The 19,577-nt window shown below is 38.2% G+C and overlaps 1 pseudogene; it reads left to right on the top strand.

Moving 5' to 3' along the window:
* The first annotated feature begins 12,684 nt into the window (after positions 1 to 12,684).
* LOC120581872 (uncharacterized) lies at positions 12,685 to 12,798 on the top strand (annotated as a pseudogene).
* Positions 12,799 to 19,577: the final 6,779 nt, after the last annotated feature.

Genomic DNA, 19,577 nt, shown 5'->3' on the forward strand with positions numbered 1-19,577 from the left:
TAAATATTATAAACTCTTAAGATATCAAGCACACATTTAATACAAAATATTAAAACCATAATTCTCTTAAGCATGTCTACATTTATTTCCAACTTTCTTAAAGTTAAAGGATCCTTATGTGCTAACAAGAGTTATCTAAATGATTTTAGGTTTACCTTCTCAACTAGTGAAGGTTACATAAGAATTAGAGAAACTGTCTAGGCCCTTGATTAAAATTCATTTGCAGGCTTTTAACAATTGGTGTGGTAGGGACTCCAGAATGTAAACAGTGCAGATTACCCACCATCCTGCATGTCAATCTTATCAGTATTTTATTCTTTTGTCTATTCAAGGAAATTTGTAATCCATGCTACCTTATAGCTTGATGGGATTCATCTATTTTTTTTCTATTTTGAATTATTTTCATCGTCTTCCTAGCTATTAGGTCTACACGGCTTATAGCTTTGTCTGATTCCACATACATCTGGAGTCAGATGTGTCATTATAATGGCATGAACAAAAAGGATTGGGATGAACACTCTGTGAAAAGACAGGGAAAAAGACTTAGGAAAATAAAGAATCAGAATATAGTTAACTAGTTTACCCAGAGGATGTTTTTACTGTGTCAAGTTCAGAATCACTGCTATGCCCTGAAAACCCATCCTCTTTGATTAACAAACATTCCATATTGACACAGCTAGTAAGTGACCAAGACCAGATACAAACCTTGTAATGACTGAATCTAAAATGTATAGACTTTGCCCCCAGAGAGGAACTCATTTATGGAATGGAGGGATATGACAGTGGGGCTGCAAGAGGAAATAAACAGAAATAATAGAACCTGAGAAATGAAATACTCAATGCTTAAAGACCTTGCTCCTTGAATTCAGATTGAAGGGTGTGTGTATGAGCTTAAGTGTGAGCTTTCATGTTGGAAGTGAGATGTTGGAGATGGGAAAACTAGACATGGCAATAAAACCTTCTTAGTGCAAGTCTCTGTATCAGAATACTTAAAACAAATTTAAGAATATTTATCACCAAAGATCAAAATGCTTATAATAAAAATTGTCACAAGCACTCAGGTAAATTAAGTTGATAAGTTACTACTTATCATGTCCCTCAATATCTTAGGGAAAGCATTAAACTATTTTATATTACTGCTTCACAGGAGAAAGTTCTTATATTGACAAATCATAGTAGGCATATGACTGTGCATTGATCTCTTAGCTAGCCTCCTCCGATCTCTGTGTCTCGAACAGTCTAACATTGACTAGGAAATTCTCTAACCATCTGGTGGCAGCTTCCTGGATTGAAAGAAGTACCTTGCACCTTGTTGTATTTCTTGGTAAATGTTCTTCGTGGATGACAAATACCATGAGTTCAAGCCCAGTCTCAAGTGGGCTCCTCCCATATATTTCAAATTCATATGCTCAACTTCTTGCTTTTTTAGGTCTCTTTTTAATGCCCCCATCCTCTTTATAACATCAGTTTGTTGTACTTTCCAGACCAGAAAAAAAGTAAAAAGGCCAGTTAAATAATGCCATGTTAGCTAAGAGCCTCTGTTGAAAGGACGTTTTCGGGGTTTTGATTTGTGTGACTGTTGTGGTCACTGATTTGGTTGCAACAGGGTCAACCAAGCTCATCCCTACTCCTGTCACAGTCACTCTGCTCTTTCTGCCTCCTTTTCTAGTATGTTAACCTTGAACTCTCTCTTATATGAAAGTTCTGCTATTTACAAGCTGGCTTTCAGATAAAAATTTATTTTATTGAGAAAGGCTATATGGCATCATGGTTAAGCATGAAAACTCTAAAACTAGAGTTTCTAAATGCAGAATCTATACTTCTTGTGCTAATCATTTAAATTCTTTGTGCCTCAGCTTCATACTGTCAAATGGGGACAATAATAATATCTACCTCATAAGTACAGTGAGGATTGAATGAGCAAATATATCCAAAGCATTTGGAAACATGTCAAGTGTATAACTAGTACTAGATAAACATTCGTGATTGGTCTATTATTATTAGAGCAAGGGCTGACATAAATTGAGCAGAGAATGTAAACTTTGGGCTGAAAGGGTGCTGCAGTGGGTTTTCCATTCGTCTAGCTCTGTAGACCTCAAGGCCATGATTAAATGAGAGTCAGCTGTGGATTTAGTTGTATTCCATTAGAATGAAAAATGTGCAAGAATTTTTTCCATTTGGTCTGAATCCTTATATCCTTCCATTTGTGCCTCTTTTCTATGCTCAGAGCTCTCTTTGACTCAAAAATTTAAAAAGAACCACAATAGCAACTAAAAGTCAGCTGTGTCCAAGGGAAGAATAGAAGCTAAGAGTCCAAAGAATAGGAGCTAAGTGGCCAGAGGTATCTTGATTTGTACTGTGAGCACCATGTTCTGAGACCCAGAGATGCTATTGAGTTGCATTTTCCTTACGGCTTGCTGGGAAGTTGAATCTATGATGCTAGCTTCTCTGGGGGCAGGTTCTTTTTGGAATTTAGTTCTTATATCATCAATTAGGTTCTAAATTGTGAATTATCTTGAGCCAGTTGGTTATGGGTGAGCATACAGTAAAAACACTGTTTTCTGGGGACTGGGTCTAACATTTTAATCCCTTCTTGCAGTTTGACCAAGTGGGAGGTTTGGGAATGGGAATCCAGAAGTGCCATCTGGCCAACTAGCTTTCTTTTTCATTCCTTTTTAGTAGAGTTTTCCATTGTGTTCCTTGTTGCATTTGCTTGTGGGTGACTGTTGATCCCAGCCAACACCTCCCCATTCTGTTCCAAATGCCACCCAAATTATCATGTTTAGCAGACAAGGGCTATTGTTCTAGGGCCAAAAGTCCATGCCTTATAATGCTGATTTACACAGATGGTATGTGGGCATGAATTCAGAATTTTTGAGTTAGAAAAGTCTAGATACATCATCTCTACCAGCACTATTCAAAAAAACTTTCTGTGATGATAAAAATGATTTATAATCTGTGCTTTTAATACTGTAGCCACTAGCTACATGTGGCACTATAAATTTGACTAATGTTACTGAGAAAGTGAATTTTCATTTAATTCACACATAGCTAGGAGCTATCATATCGGACAACTCAGAACTCTTTACTTATTTTATAAAGGAGATAAAGGCTCTTTATTTTATAGGACCTTATTTTATAGGCTCAGAGAGAGGAAAAATAATTTGCCTAAAGTCACAGAGCTGTTGCAAGGCAGAGCTGGAGTTGGAGACGGGTTCATACACTTCCAGTCTAGTGCTCTTATCATCCTGAAGCTATGAAATCCCACTGACAAGGAAAGATATTGGAATTCCTATATTTGTGATATTCAACTCCTAGGGGATCGTTCTCAATCTTTGCCATCCTCCTGATATACTTTCCTTCCATGTCCTTCAGGCCTAAACAGAATCACGTTTCTGTGATTTTATGGAAAGACTTCACCGAAGGATGGATAGGACGAAACACTTGCTAACTTCATCTGTGGACTGATGTTTTTTTTTTCTTCATCTTTAGAAATAATGTGAGTTCATTCACTTCAGGCCCTGCATCTGGGTCTGTCTGGAGAACTGTAGATGGTGAGATGAAACCATATTCCTGAATACTTTCCTCACAGCATCTTCTGGGGTTTGTCAACAGCCTCAGCAATTCCCATGATGAATAAGATCCTGAATGTTCAGTGCATTTCAAAGCAAATATTTTCTTGTCGAAGTTTTGCTGGCTTCTGGGCAGTTTCTTATTAGAACATCAGTATTTGTTGAAAAATTCATTTTAAAACACAGGAAATTGGCATTCATGCAGAATATGGCTCCAGTCTAGGAAGATTTTCAGCTGCTAAGTAGAAAAGTGCAAAACAAACAAATAAATGATTTTTTAAAAAGATTCTTTCCTGTGATTAGATACACATCCACCATGAGGTGGAATATTTCTGTTATCTAACTTTCTGGGACACTAAAACCATTATTCAGGCCCTTGCTCCTGAAACATGGTCCCCTGCATCATATTAAGTCAACCAGCACTGAAGGCTCTGAGTAATCACTATTTAAGCCTCTTCCCCATTGCTTCTTGTTCTTTTAATGACAGCACAGAGGGTCCCTACAAACAAAATCAACCATATCCCTACACTTTCTGTTTCTCTGGCATAATCTTTTCTTTCTGGGAAAATTTTACAGCCAAGCCAATTTTTCCTCAGCATACATGAAGTTCTTGGTAATGCATTTTTAGTATTAAACTTATACGATTATTCTGCAGATGTTTTTCATCACTTTCTAGGAATTAGGGGTATAGAGGGAATAGTAAACATGCCCTATGGTATTTCTCGACAGTTTCTTAGATCTTTGGTAGACCCTGAATCATCTTGAGCCAAACGGGATGTTCTGAAAATGCGAACATATGAGGAGTTGTACGATGGGCATAAAGTTTCAGTTATGCAAGATGAATAAGTTCTAGAGCTCTGCTATACAACATAGTGCCTATAGTTAATATTATATAGTACACTTGAAGATTTAAGAGAGTAAATCTTGTGTCAAGTTTCTTTTTCTCCACCCTCCACCCAACACACACACACACACACATACACACACACACACCAAGAAACACAAGGAAACTTTTGCAAGTGATAGTTGTCTATTACCCGATCTATGCATATGTCCAAACTGTGTGCATTAAATCAAATATACATTAACATTAAATTGTATATATTAAATAAGTACTTTTTTTTGTGTATTAGTTTATTTTAATGAAGTTTTTGGTTTTTGTTTTAAAGAAGAACCTGAAAAGAATGAGTCAAAACAGGGACTCACAGTTTAAAAAAATAACAGAGTCTCTTCTCAGTTTAAAAGATGTAACATATTTGTGTCTCTCTTACCTGTGAAAGGTAAAATGCTCCTTGCAAAGGTGCATATTTATATATGTGACTCTTATTTGCAGTCAGGGCAGGAGTTTTCTTCCTACTTACATCAACCTCAGATTTAGACTCAGATGCAAAGACTTGGTCGTCTAATGAAGGGGTGAATAGATAACATCACAGCTGAGGATCACTTCAGTGAGCCAATGATGGCTCAGAGTTCTCCATGGACCAACAAACTTGATGGAATAGATTCAATTTTGAACTTAATGAAATGTTATGAAAATGCTGTGCACGCAGTGAAACCAGAAGGCTAAGTAGGTTCTGGATAACTTCAGCATGGATAAGCAGTGGAAATAATAATGGGGCAACAAGTTGTCTCTTCTCTATAACCCAGTTTGTAGTGTCAACGTTATGGTCAATGTGGTCTACATGGCAGGTTCGAAGATCACTGAAGCAGAGTAAACATGAGCAGGCTTTGGAGTCAGTCAGGCTTGGGTTTCAAATTTTCCTCTGAGCAAGTTGCTTATCTTTCTAAGTTTGTTTTTTCTCTAAAATGCAGATAACATTATTCAGTTTCAAAGATTCTTATAAAAACTACATACGCACACACACACACACACACACATCCACGTAAAAATCAGTTAATGTAGAATTTGACATGTTACTATGAAAGCTTGGGCTATAGTTACAAGGTGGTAATGTCTATATTTTTCCTAAAATTAAGAACTAGTTTATATAAAACTATATAACATTCACTAGCATGAAGAATCTGGGCTACATCTTCCTGCTTCCCCAGGACATTCCAGCCTGTAGGTTCAGAAGAGGAAAATAGCGCTGACGTTCAAATTCAAATTTCCCTAATTCTTGTCCCTTTAGCTCAGGCCCTGACAAGTATGATTTCTCTAAGTCCTCTGGGGAAGGCTCCCATGTGTTTCTGGAACAAGTCTGCATCCCCAGGCATTTTCTGGAATCTGTCATGTCTATACTAGACCCAAGAGCCTCAGAATGGCATGGATGACATGATATGATAGGGCTTACGTTTTCTTTAATACGTGGATAAAAACAATACCTGATCTCCCATTAAAGTTACTTGAATGGATGAAAAATAATCAAATAGTCATATCATTTTGGAATATAGTTTTACAAACTGACACTGTCCTTTCCTTATCTGATATACTTCCCCAAGAGGATGACACTGCCTCCTGTTAGAATCCCCTGCTGTCTGTGCTATTGCAGCAAGGAAAGCCATGTTGGTTCTTTTGTGTTACACACCGCTAGACAAGGCCTCACATGGTGCTGCTCAGGTCACCGAGCTTCTCAGAAAACAGCCATCTCTAAAAAGAACACACACAAAGATATGGTCCCTTGTGCTACATGGCCACTACATATACATGTGATTTAATGCACAATCCTTGTTGGTACCATTTTTCCTTAGATGCTGATGTGAATGGAACTTGTTGGGTTGTGCAGTGCACAACCTATCCAACTCTGTACAGTGGTCCTGCACAAGGGGAATAAACTGCAAGCTCACCTCTCCTTTTCAGGATCTGTCCCTTTGTCTTGTACACAAACCTCCTTCAGAATGGTCTCTTCTAAGTAGAAATCAGCCCATGCAAATAGATGCTCAAGAATATCTTACATCCTCAATGTATCAGAATGGACAAAGAAATGTCTCATTACCCTCTACTAGCAGTACGAGTTACAAAACAAATGTGTTCCCTCAGTCGCCAGACGAGAAACCTTAGCTGGTGACCCACAGCTGAATGTAGCCTGTAATGTGCCTTGTTTTGACAAAATAATGTTTGGACACTGACTTTCCTAAAGCAGGGCTTACTTTATATATTTTTACCAGCACTAAAACTCACTATTGCCTTATTTCATATGCATTTACATCTGGCCCTTAAAAGCCTTTGAGTCTCCTACATACACACACCACCAGCACCACTAACACCCCTTTTTTCCCTGGAAATTGGGAGGAGAAAACTCGGTCTATGAGGTCTTTGCTGCACTATAATATTCTATAACATAAAAGTGTTCACATAACATTCACTCAAGGTTCTAGTTTAGGGAGTCTATGCTTTAAAACCTACCTTTGGAAATTTTCTTTTCATGTTCAGTACCCAAGAGTCTCTTTGCAAGGAGATTGATTTACCAGAATTTTCCAATTTTTATAAAGCTACTGTTTATCCTGTACTTATTAAGGAAGAAAAATACTAGCTAATATTGACATATTGTATGTCAGACCTTTTATTATCATATCTAATCTATGAAGTAACCCTATAAGATAGCTATAACCTTGTCCCCATTTTACAGAAAAGTAAACTAATGAACAGAGAGTTTATAAATTTACCTAAATTCACATATTAAGTGAAAGATCAAGCATATAAACCTAGAGAGCGTAACTCCAGAACCCACACTCTTGATATTACTAAGTATCATAACTTATTTTTATATCAGCTCATTTATCTTCAGGATAATCTGTAAGGTCCAAGTTACTGCGCTCATATTTTAGAAAACTAAAATTTAGGAAAATTAAATCATCCAAATTCCAAATTCTATATATGTAATGCTTAACCAAGATTGAAACCTAAGCCTCATTCCAAAGTTTGTACTCTTAATCACAATGATATATTCCCTCCTTAATCTCTAGACCTGTGGATTTATGGTTTCAAGTTTGCCATTAACAAAGCATGAAGGAAATGGCTCCCTGCCTTATCTAGAATATACTCTGACCTGTAGAACCAGAAGAAAAGAATATATATTTTTGCTCTGCCGCCACAAAGCCATTCCACTAGACACGATACCACTAAAGAATGTTGAGAGAATAAGTGCACAAGGAATATCTTTTCTTATTTGTGCCCCACTGAACTACATGATAGGGAAAGCAATTTATTTAGAGTATGACAGATCTGGATGTGAATCTCATCTTAAACACTTTCCAGCTATGTAATGTTGAGAAAATTTTCTAACGTCTCTGAACTCAGGTTCTGTAGCAGTCATCTATTCCAACAATAATGCTTTGTAACGAAACTCAGTTACAACAATGGGTATTCATTCTCATGTTCATAATCTGTAGATCCACTGCAAATTAGCTGATCTTGGCCAGGATCAGCTGAGTGGTTCTGCTTAAAGTTGTGAGATAGGCTTGCCTCTTAACTGGGTCTTAGACTCAGAATTTTTCTACATGGGTGAATTCTGAGGCCTAAGCCAAAGGTATTGTAGCTATTTGGGGAAAAGCTCTTCACATGACAATGGAAGAGGCACAAGAAGGCAATCCCAGCACCACGAACTTGATTTTTGCCTTTGTTTGCATCACAGATATTAAACATTCATTGGCCAAAGCAAATCACATGACCAACCTCAACATCAATAGGGATGAGTAAATACATAAGGAGGGTTAAATATTTGACAAATAATTGAAACAACCATGGTTACCTTTTATATAGAGTAACTAATTTTAAGAGATGTGATGACAAAATGAAATAACATGCATCAATATGTTTGTGAGGTATGGAGAACTATTCAAAAGCAAAGTATTGCAATTATTTTTTCAGAGAGAGGCAGAAAAAATAGTCTGCAGAACATGTATCTATCTTGAGAGAAGTTGATATTTTCCAAAACAATAGACCAGCTAGTGCCCAAGGGATGATAGCTGCTGAGCTCTTTAAAGTAACTGGTGAAAATGCCATTTACAGACAATAGGCTAAATCTGCCAGGCTTGGCATTTTGATAGTTATTTTAATGTCATAGGCAATTAAATGCTGGCAGTAAATATTCGCACACTACAGTGAACTGGCTAGATGATGCTAGATTTAAAATTAGCACTAGCTTAGGCTGCAGGGAGTCAAATCTGATAATGAGCATGGGTGTTGTGGGTACCACTGGAGAAGCTGGAGGATGAAGACTTGAAATCAATGGGCTATATCAAGTCTTAGTAGGGAAGGCAGAGTAAGTAGAAATAATTCACCCTTTCTCCATGAATCAAGAGGCATTCACAGAATTCTCTGATGGCTCTTCTGGCATTTTCCAACTCCCTCTCTGCTCTTACAGTAGGGTTATAAACTATTTTCTGGAACATAAAACTAAAGTACAAACAAATGAAGAAAATTGACTTCTGACACTCTTAAAGAACAGGTCTTTCCAGAATAAAACTAGAGAACTCTTCTAAATGAGGAGAGAGAGAGAGTGATCTCTATAGGTCTTTCCACCATAAAGATAAGAGCCTCAGGTCGGTCAAGATCTTGCCCTACCTCCCTACTCCCAGAACCCACCTTATACCTGCAGTATCCTGCAGCACTCATTTGCAACCAGACAACAGAGCTGAATTTGAATCAGAGTCTGGACTCCAGTCTCACATTCATATCCAGACAATAAGTGTGCTAGGGCAAGTTTATAATTTCTTAGTGGTTTATCCACAACGTAGAAGGCTAATACTAACCTCACAGTGTACCTGTGTATCTGAAAGCCTGGGGCACAATGGGCTATTATCATGTGTCCTTGGTAAGTGGTCCAGGAAGCTGAGTGGAAGGTAGGGCCTTTTGGTGCAGAGTCATGCCTAGGTCCTGTCGGGGTGACGGAATCTCAGGAGCCTTTTGCTGGTGGCTCCTTACCGACTCTGGAGACCAACAGTGTCATGACTTGTGTCCTCGCCTGCATGTCACCACAAAAACCACCCAGAGCAAACCTCACCAGAACATAGCCCAGCGTCCTGCCAGCTAGGTTTGCTAGGTAGTGGGGTACTTTTTACAGCTTTCTGCTTATGTTTATTGCTATGTTTTTCATTATTAATATTTGTATGCCTCCCTGAGCTCTTGAGCAAAGAGCAAAGGGGAGTCTTTAAAAAATTCCAAACCTCATATTTCTGGCAGCAAAAAGAAAAAGGACAGGAAAACAAACCTTAACAACGCTTCAGTAATCCTCCCAGAATAGTTGCAGGAATTAATTTGGGACTTTGGCTCCAGAGTGTGTTAATAGTATGTTTTCTCTCTCTTTCTCTCTCTCAGCTTCTTCTTCCCCTTTCATCCTTGTGCCATATTCTGTCTCCCAGCAAAGGGGCTTTTCCATTTACTTCCACCCACCCTCAGTTCCCGTAGTCCTCTGTGCCAGATGAGAGCTAAACCATCAATCCAGTGCTGCAGAAAAACTAACTCAATCTTCTTACTAAGTTTTTGCTAAGCAGCACTCTCTTCCTCGGTCCAAAGTTTTTCTGCCCTTCTTTCTTTTGCATTACTTCTGAATATAGTAATACAAATAAAAACTAACCCTCATGAGGGCTGAATATCATCCAGTCACTGGATTCAGTGCTTTATATGCATTTTTCCCTATTGTTCTTCACTAGCATAAAACAAAATAACATTATCTCATTTTAAATTCAAGGAAGTATAGGCCCAGTGTCTGTATTTGTGCATATGTGTATGTGGACTGTGTTGCAGCTTTAAATATTTGCTCTGTTCCCTTATTTAAAAATTTTGAGGACTTCAATTATGAATATCATGACTGCTTTATCATCTCTACCTATTATTTTCTCTCTAATTATCTTAACTCCTCCTTTATTTTCATGGTTGTTCTCTGTGTCTTCTGCAGTGTTTGTTTTACGTTTGTTTCTTTCAATTTCAACTTCATTTCTGTGATGATTTTGCTTTGTCTTATGACATCTTTCTTGAACTCTGCCAGTTCACATCTTATTTCTTTTTGCCTCGACGTTGCTAGGTTCTAACAATTCTTCTTTGTGGTTTTTCCAAATAGAGATGATTGCCTCAATAAAGTCTATAATATTTTTTTTCATTTCATGGAAAAATACTGAACAAAAGTATTATCTACACCAAGGGTCCACAACCCCCAAGCTGTGGACCAGTACCAGTCCGTGGCCTGTTAGGAACAGGGCTGCACTGCAGGAGGTGAGCGTTGGGCTAGCGAGTGAAGCTTCGTCTGTATTTGCAGCCACTCACTAGCGCTAGCATAACCACCTCGGCTCCACCTCAGATCATCAGGCATTAAATTCTCATAGGAGCACCAGTCTCTGGTGCCGAAAAGGTTGGGGACAGTTGGCATTATGGTCGAAATATTTTCTTGGTAAGTTTGGGTCCTTTTCTCATATTTTTCTGCTGTAGTAGCTATCTTCAGTGTTAGACTCATTCTTTCTTCTTGCTCATTATTGAATAAATTGGAGGAGACTTCCTTAAGAAAGAAACTTTTTATTTTTTACTTATTTATTTATTTTTTTAGACGAGGCGACCCTTGGTTGACCTCACAAATAAGAGACTTTAATATCACACTAAAAGTTCTCCCTTTTTTGCTGCAGCAAAAACAGACTACCTCTTCTCTTCTTGATATGGTGGGATAAGAGGTGGGTGTGTGTGTGTAAAGATTTTTGCCATTAGCCCTGCTCACCTCAATTCTTAGACTGGTAGCTGCAAAAGAAAAAAAAAAAGGGATACTGCTCAGGTTGAGTCCTTCACCCTCAGAAAGTGCTTCTACTGGGTGTTCTGACATTTGCCTTTAGTTGGCCAGCTCACCTTCCTGAATGGCTCCTTTCTCTTGAAAAGGTTTTGAACAATTTGGTTCATTTGGCAGCCCTTACACATGTTTTGGAGTCTGCGGGCTATACTTGACTTGTAATTTTGCTGAAAATCAGTTTTATAGTTTTTGCTTTGTTCCTTTTGTAAGATATCCAAGAGAAGACGAAAACTACTCACCTATGCAGCCAGATTTATACTGAAAGTGTTGTATGTTTTAAAAATAATTTTTCCAACACCTTGGTACTTCCTGGATCACAAGTGCTTTAGCGTAAAAGGTCATCATTCATGGCTTTTATGCTGAAGATGAGTGAGGAATAGGAAATCGGTACTAAGAAGTGGTATTTCTGTGCACTGTCTCTGCAGTTTGGTTCAAATCTAGAACCTCAATTCGGTGTCCACTTGGCCCAAGAGAAACTCACCAACCTTTGTCATGCCACACAATGAACTTGGCATCTCTCCAATCTCTTCTCTCATTGTTTAAATAGGGAATTGGGATGGTTGTGGGGTGAGTAACACTTTCATTCTAAGTTTTAATGGGGAATGAATATCTGCTCTAATTTTCTGGCAGGTATTCACCTTTTTTTATATAAGATTTGTCTGTTTGTTTTTTTTATCTGAATTCACTTGTTTTCAGGGTAGGGGGAGCATATACACAACTCCCCACTAAGACAAGTCTATCTTTCTCTTCCGTATTCATGGTCTTTTATGTATATTGTTTGAAGAAGTATTGCTGTTCATTTTTAATCAAGGGTAGAAGAGTATTTGGTACTTAGAGCCTCATTGTCCCTAGCTTGGGTCCTGGTTGCCAATTCTGGGACAATAGGAAAAGTCTGACTCGGTTTTTTGCAATGCTTATAGAACATCTATTATGTGCAGGGTGTTGTGCTAGGGGGTGGAGTTCAACTGTGTATCAGTCATGGTCCCTGCACCAAATGAATAGCTAGTTTTCTTAGAAAAATAAGAAATGCTAAAATTTTTCTAATAAAGATGAAGAGCGATTGAGCCCCTTGTGGAAGTCACAGTTTTCTATGAGTGTTTGGCAAAAGGATCCCAAGTGGTGAAAACACGGAGATGACAAGATTTAATCTGGGAGATGCAACGAGTAGATAGTCCCTTGTGAACCATTTTCCTCTTAGGATCATGGAATGCTTGTGTTAGAAGGGCCCTTTCAGATCATTTAATCTCAGTCACTTGGGAAACCAGGAGAAAAGCTCAGAAAACAAAATATTTTTTCCAAGAATGTATAGTTAGTATTTGAGCCAAGACTTACTAGGATTTTGACACTTAGTCCTGGGTTCTTTATTTTACATGATGTGATCCCCAAGTACCAAGTGCCATCTCCTCGCTTCTCGGCCTTTTGGCTAAGATCAAGAGTAGTATCTGTCCTTATCAGTTTAATATCTGATACGTCCTCTATCCAAGTACCATCTCTAAACTTAGTACTTACCATCCTCACCTCGATCAGCTTTCCAGGTCAGATGAGATCCAGGAAATGAGGTCTATGTGTGTGCCTGAATTTTATTTAAAGACATGTAACCCTTACCTGTTCTTTATGACTTGCCAGCAAAAATCAGTCACAGCTCAGTAACTGCCCCTGCCAGCTCTTTAAAGTCCAAGGATAAATATGTTCAGTCCCAACCTCCATATTTACTATGTACATCGCTTTCCTTTCCCACAGTTTTTATCAACATGCCCAATATGCTTTGGGCTATTAATTCATTCTCCTCTCTAATGTTTTAAATATAATTATGCATGAACACTGTTGAAAAGTAGCAAAAATTTTAAGATAGTACTTCCACAATGTTATTCCCTAACCTTTGCAGAGTGCTCTATGCTTGCAGAACACTTACATGCTAATTAACTCTTCTTCACCAGCCCTCATGGAAGGGTGCCAGGCTGTTTATTTCTAGGCCTTAAGTGATAGACTTTGATAATTATGACCATGTAGAACTGGAAGGGACTTTAAGAGATCACAGAAGTGTGCGCCCTGTTCCCAGAAAAGCCTGCATTAAAACTATTCTGAACTCTTTCTCCCAGCTTCTAATATTCATTTCTTTCTTCACATTCTCTTCTGATAAATTCTCTAAGAGCTACTAGTGCCAATTGCTGCCTTTAGTCCCTTCTTGTTAGGCAGAAGTTTGAGGTATGACTTCCTTGTATTTTAACTTTGGCTTCTCAAATCTATCATTTGGAAGCCAGCATCTCCAATGGTCATGTTATGAGCCAGGTGGAAAATTACCATGACCTGGGTTCAACAGAGCTCTTAGAATTTGTGTTCTGTAAATTTACTTTGTAGTACTTTAGATTAAAAAAAAAAAAAGTCATAGAAAAGAAATGGGAAAAAAAAGAGAGGGACTTAACATTTATGGCTTATCAGTTATGGGCCATTCATTTTATAGATACTTTATACACCTGATTTCCTTCAATCAACATAATAGCCAATCAAGATAGATATTTTTGTCCCTATTTTTATGAGCAAGAAAACTAAGGTTGAAGAAGTTCAGTAACCCACCTCAGTACTCAAGTGGTAAGCTATCATTTAAAGGAGGATTGGGTTGACTCCCAAGCCAGAGTTCTTTGCGTTACAACATTCCTAAGAGCTTTGTTAGCATTTTGGGATTGGAAGTTGTAGAGAACCTTTTATTGTTGCCTTCTCAGCATTCAGTTCCCCTTAAGCTGGAAATAGCATCGGAGTTTGATTTGGAGAATCGAACTGCCTCTGTTTTCAATCCACGTGGTGTGGCTGAGGCTACTTTCCCCCATTTCCCCATATGTCTGAGAGACAGATAATTAGAGCAACTTATTTCCTTAACTATGAGACTAGGTCAGAGATTAAGAAGTATCCACGCTGGGCTAACGAGAGCCCATGGTAGATAGAATAATGTCCCCCCCGCCCCCCAAGATGTCTACACTCTAATTCCCGAAATCTGTGAATATGTTACCTTACTTGGCCAAAGAGACTTCGCAGGTGTGATTAAATTAAAGATCCTGAGATGAGATTATCTTGGATTATCTGAGTGAGCTCAAAGTAATCATGAGGGTCCTTATAAAAAGAATGCAAGAGAATCCGAGTCAGAGTGTATTAGTTTGGTTCTCTAGAGAAACAAATATATATAAACTATATCTATATAGAAAAACAAATATATATATAAACTACATATATATAGAAAAATATATAAACTGTATATAGAAATATATATAAACTATACATCTAGAAATATATAATAATATATATATAAACTACTCATAGAGAGAAACAAATATATATGAAGTATATATGTAGTAAAAGAGAGTTATTATAAAGCGTTGGCTTATGTGATTATGGAGATTGAGTTCTGAGATCTGTAGTCAGAAGTTGGAGACCCAGGAGATCCTGTGATGTAGTTCCAGTTCTAGTCTGAAGATCTGAGAACCAGAAGAGCCCTCAGTGAAGGTCCAAAAGCTGTGGCTTGAGACCCAAGAAGAGCCCAGGTTTCAGTTTGAGTCCAGAGGCAGGGAAAGATCATGTGCAAGCTTAAAACAGCCAGACAGGAGGAGGTCCCTCAAACTAAAGGGAAAGTCAGGCTCTATATTCTATTCAAGTCTTGGTCGGATAAGGGCCCCTCGCAATGGGAAGGGCCATCTGCTTTACTCAGCTTGTGGTTGGATATGTTAATCTCACCCCCAAAAGAACCCCACAGCCATACCTGGAATAATGTTTGACCCAATATATGGGTACCCTGTCGTCCAGTCAAGCTGACATATAAAATTAACCATCCCATGGAGAATAATATAGGGCAAATTAATTGAGGCTCTTCATGCAGTAAAGCTACTACAGGAGATAATAGCTTCCCACCTTTACTGATCTCTGATGGTTTGTCCTTAACCTCTTTTAAAGTCTGTTCAAGCCATCTGAGATGAGTGCTGTTTCTTCTCAGAACTCTGATATATTTGGTAGTCTAAAATGATAGTACAACTTAAAAAGAATTCCCCCTCCTCTAGATTAAAATGTTAATATTGCCAGCATGATCTACCATGTGATTCTTTACTACTTAACCTTGATGTATTAAGTTATGAGAATTTTATTTTCTGACTTTGATCCAAGACCTAACCAGTAATAGAAATGGATAGAAAGCATATGGCAAAGCTGCCAAGGAAAGATATTACTTAGATACAACAAACTTGGTTTCTTCTCTAGTCAGATACCCTGGAGAAAATCATGTCATCTCTTTGGGACTTCAGATTCCCATTTCTTAAATGAGAGAATTCAACTAGGGGATCTCTCAGGTCACCTGCTTTACCAGAGTCAAAACCCTTTTCAGAGTCGCCTATGTGGAAGCTACTAAAAATGTGGCCAAAACTCTCATGCCTTGCTGACACTTTTTAAGATGAAGAAGGAATCTCCAGGTGAAGAGCTTATGAATTTTTTTTTTAATTCAACAATGCTATGTAAATACCTACTTTGGGTAAGACACTAGGAAAATACTGAAATAAAAAAATGTTAGTCCTCTGAAAACTTACAGTATGTTTGGGGAGCAAACAATTAAATAAGAATTAAATCTAGCATCATAGTAAAGGAAATAATATAGGATGGGAGAAACACTTAACTCAGATTTAAATTGATGAGACGTTCTCTTGGAGGTCATAATACCTAGATTGCTTCTTGAAATGGAAGTAGACGCTGACAGGTATGGAGATAGGCATGGAATGAGACAGAGAAGAAAAAGAACTGTGGTATGTTAAATTATTGTTCAAAATATTCAATTCTTCTCCCACCCCCACCTCTATGAGTGGAAAGTGGGTCCCTTCCCCTTAATTGTATATTGCGTTGGCCAGTGGAATGTGGGCAGAAATGACAATGTGACAGTTCAGAGCCTAGGCCTAGAGAGGCATCACATAGTTCCACTTGCCCTTTCTTTTCTTCTGTCAACATAAGAATCCACCCAGCGAGTATGATGGTCTAAGATGAGCAGCATTAACTGTAGGCCAATCAACCATGAAGAGCCAGGTCCCCTAGACTCACAGCTTGAAGCAGAACTGCCCAGCCAATCAAATTTATATCAACTGACCCATAGTCAACCTGCAAATGCATGAATGAACCCAGATAAGATCAGCAAAACTGTCTTAGCCAATTTGTAGTTGTGTAAGAAATATAAAGTTATCTTTGGAAGTTATTGAGATTTTATGGTTGTGATGCAGCATTATTATGACTGTTACAGGAACTTTCTTTGTTTTTTAGTGCATTCTAGGCAGAGAGTATGAGGGAAGAGAACATGTAAACATCTACATCAGAAGGGAGCTTGGCCAATAGTTTCTTAGGGCTGCCCTACCAAATTACCACAACTGGGTGGCTTAAAATAGATTTATTCTCTAACAGTTCTGAAGTCCAGAAAGTCCAAAATCAGGATGTCACAGCTGGGCTATGCTTTTCCAAAAAATCTAGGGAAAAATCCTTCTTGGTAAATTCTGCCTTCTAGTAGTTCTTGGCATTCTTTACCTATGGCAGCATAACTTCACACTCTACCTTCGTCTTTGGGTGGGCTTCTTCCCCATGTCTCTGTGTCTTAAATCTCCCTTTTTCTTCTCTCATAAAGACATGAGTTATTTGATTTAGGGCCCACCTTAAATCCAGGATTATTTCACCCTGGAACCCTTCATTGAGTTATATCTACAGACCTTAGTTCCAATTAAGGTCACATTTACAAGTACCAGAGGCTAATACTTGGACATATTTTTTTTAGAGACACTACTCAACCCACCACTGCCAATATGAGAAACTGAAAACAGTTCATCAGCTTGTGACTCAATACTTCATCTATTAAATGGAGACATTAAATATAACAGCAACCTACCTCATAAAGTTATTGGGAGGATTAAAGAGTTTATTATATAGAAAACACTGAAAACAGCATCTGATGTACGGCAAGTAGTAAGTAAGCATCAGCCATCATCTAAGTTGAGTAATTACTACTGCCTTATCAACTTCTGAGAATTACATAAAAATACAATAAGATACTAGCTGGCAAAGTATTTTTTGAAAAGTGTTTTTTAGGTATCAAAACAATTTAAAATGTTTTACTTCCAAAAAATTTTCATGCATATGTATTTTAATAAAGCAAATGACATGGTGAGTTCTACATGGAGAGACATGGTAAGTAAATCTTTTCATAGAGTGAAGAAGACCCCTGTGTGATTTTTTTCTTCGATGAATCAGACTTTATAGAAATCAGTAGCCTAAAATAGGAGCACATCTGTTCGGTTTGCTGTTCGTGAAACATGCCACAAAATTGACTTAAAAGTGAAATTTTTGATTAAAATACCAAGATTGAGACAAGAGCACGAGCTAGTATTTTTCTTGGCTGTACTCCTCGGGAACCCTGACGACTCTCACATAAATGAACCATTGTTAGATTTTTTTTTATGTAAATGCTTATTTATCTTCTTTTGGGGATGTCTTTTGTGTAGAGTATGGTTTTCGAAAATATTTAGAGCTCTCCTCTTTTTTAGTAACTTTCTCAAGGGCTGGTAAATGTCCTTTTTGCTAAACAGTGGGAAGAAATGACTGATATCGTCTTTCAAAATATGAACATTAGGTTTTCCTGATGAAAAACAAACTTAATAAAACTCAGAGTAAAGTTTCTGTTTCTTGTTTCACTTGTGGGCTCAAAAGTATTTATTAAGGACCTGCAATGTGCCGGGCCCTATGCCAACAGCTGGGGCGGAAATTTAAATAAGATATTGTCTTTACTCTTAAGACAGTTAAGTTAGGAGACAGATGAGAAAGCCAGCAAGCACGGAAGAGTATAACGAACATCTTAATAGTTCTATTAAGAGAGAGGCATGGGAACAGAAGGACAGGAATCCTGATAAATGGAGGGAGTAGGGGAATAAAATCTGCCAGAGGAGAATGTTGCAGACATTGAACTCTGAAGGAAAAGGAGTCAGAGCCTTGTCATGGAAGGGGGCAGGGATTTCAGAAAGAAGGATTGCATGCGCATATGTGCAGTTGGGACATCCATTGAGGTCTCTCCCTCTTTCCTTTACTCTCCTACCCTTGTCCCTTCTTTTTATCAGCTTTTAAACTAGGTGTTTTCCCCTTCTTCTCACTATACTGATCATGCAATATGGTCATTACAGATAGCTGTAAAGCAGGGAAAATAAGAATTCAGAGACCATTATGTACAGGAGCCACTGTATACAATGAGTCTTGATACAAAGTTGCCCCTGACCACCCTGGCGCTGCCTACAGTGGATCTCGGAACCAGGCAGACAGAAAGAGACCAGTGCAATCAGATACAAGCTACAGCTACAGTAATCTCTGCCTGGAAGGGCTAATGAAATTCTTCCCAGAGAGAGTAATTCTGGAAAAGGAAGTCTCCCCTTTTCTTTAGTTCAACACTGAGCATTGCATAATTGCATCCAATTTCCTGTGGCTCAAAGATAAGCATCAACTTAATCACCCAGTGTGAGGCACCCAAAAGCAAAATGGGATTCTTTTGGCTTCTTTTCTAGAGAGTAGGAGGGGAAATCCTGTGAAAAGCCAAGGTACCATCCAACACCGCTGTGAAGGAGGGAAAGTAGAAAGCAAAATGCTAAGGAATTGCTCACACCTGGATTGATTTTAATTTTTTTTTTCTTTAGCAATAAAACTTTCTCACGGTTTAAATTCCAAGGGAGAATATAGACAGTGTAAAGGTTGTGGTGAGAGGTTAAATTACAGACAGAGGTAACCCAACATTGAACAATGCAGTTGTAGGATGGGACAAGTTCTCTGGGTTTCTGAAGGTGAAGGCAGAAACGTTCCCCTAGCCCTGCAAACAAAACATTTGGGCGCTTGTGTTTCATAGTCATTCCTTTTCCCTAAGACCGTAAATAATCCTTTCTAAAGGTGAGGCACCACTATCTTTGTAACAGTAAATTTAGGTGCTAGTTTCTTTACTGCTTCATTTTGTGTGTGTGTTTCTTTGATTTTTAGGCATTGTTATGTAGGGCTGTGTAAGTTTCCAGGATGTAAAGTTCTCTGAAAACTTTCTTGAATCCTGGTTTTGTCCCCTGCAGTGTCTGCGCAACCTTGTAAGTTAATTTTTCTGAGACTTATGTTCTTCATCTGTAATTTAGGGGAAATAATAATAACATCTCAAGGAATTTCTTTAAGATTAAATGAGAAAATCTTTCTGCAGTGGTTGCATACTGATTATGTGGCAGAGATGACTCAGTGATCATTCATGGTTTATGCTCCTCCTTCTATAGTAATT

The sequence above is a fragment of the Pteropus medius genome, unplaced genomic scaffold, assembly GCF_902729225.1.
Source record: "Pteropus medius unplaced genomic scaffold, Ma_sr-lr_union100, whole genome shotgun sequence".
NCBI classification, from domain to species: Eukaryota; Metazoa; Chordata; class Mammalia; order Chiroptera; family Pteropodidae; genus Pteropus; species Pteropus medius.